General features: G+C 45.1%; 1 protein-coding gene across 1 annotated transcript in view; it reads left to right on the top strand.

Annotated features, from left to right (window-relative positions):
- The window catches only part of RBP3 (retinol binding protein 3, interstitial), an 18,865-nt gene that overhangs the window by 11,050 nt on the left and 6,618 nt on the right, over positions 1–1,197 (top strand).

The following is a 1,197-nucleotide window of genomic DNA, read 5'->3' as shown; positions in this document are numbered from 1 at the left end:
CTCTCTCACACACACACACACACACACACACACACACACACACACATATACATGCATATATATTATATATATAGCTATCTGATGATTACCTAAAGCAAACAATAGTATCTTCTAGATGGTAGTATTTAGGCTGATATTTTACCTTTCTTCTTTATACTTTCTCTTTTTCTTAAATTCTTATGATTAGCATATGTCATTATTTCAGGATGCAGCAGTCATTATTCCAAAAATATAATAAGATAAAATAAATTATATAACTGAGTCACTATCATAGTGATCATTAGCAGTTGTTTACCTTTTATGAGTTTTCCTTTTACATCATTTGGATTTCCTTGATATGCACCACTGACATTTACTATAGCTTATTTTGTTTAAGGTGTCTTGTATGTGTTGTGGGGTCCACAGATGGAGAAGATCCTGGTGGGTCTTAAATGTCTTAAGTAGGGGAAGAGGTGGAGCAGTTCTTGGGGTGGGTGACATACACAGATCTCCCTTCCAAGTGTCACACCACCTGGACACCCATTATTACCATCTCCGCAGAGTGGACTCTGCCTCAGAGCCATAGACATCAGCGGTTATTCACTGGCAGCCATACGTCTAGCACCGTGGCTGTTTGCCTTCGTTTAGGCCACCAGCATTTGCACCACTTTGGGTGTTCAGAGAATTGCTCCATATGAACTTGTGGGAAACAGGCTCACTCAGAAGCAGAGAGGTGGTTGAGAGCCCAGGTTCCAGCTTCAGCCTACCCAGGCGGGAAGGCCAGCTGTGTGACTCTGGGCAACTTAATTCATATCTCTGTGCCTCAGTTTCCTCTTCCACGCCATGGGCAAGATATTAGCACCTTTGGGGCTGTGTACATGCATGAGTTAATCTCATGCTTGGCCAATGTCCACTATAACCATTCCTCCACCATGAAACCAGATACCCTGGAGTGCACTTTCCAGCTGTCTGTGGGACACGTGTTCCTGCCTGGGCCAATCAGAGGCCCCTGTACCAGATGTTTTGTTTTGTTTTCATTTCTGCAGCAAATGACCCAGGGAAGCTGAGTAGCAGCGATGTCCAGATGTCGAGTATGCAGGGCAGCACTGCCACGCCCCAACTTATCAGGGGCAGCAGCAGCACCCTCCAGAGGCAGTTCCTGTGCCTGGCCACAGCTGAGGTCTTGCTGAGTAGCTCCTTGCTTCTGCTTACTATTCA

The sequence above is a fragment of the Bison bison genome, unplaced genomic scaffold, assembly GCF_000754665.1.
Source record: "Bison bison bison isolate TAMUID 2011002044 unplaced genomic scaffold, Bison_UMD1.0 scf7180017864341, whole genome shotgun sequence".
Classification (NCBI taxonomy): Eukaryota; Metazoa; Chordata; class Mammalia; order Artiodactyla; family Bovidae; genus Bison; species Bison bison.
This window is presented reverse-complemented; position numbering and strand designations above follow the sequence as displayed.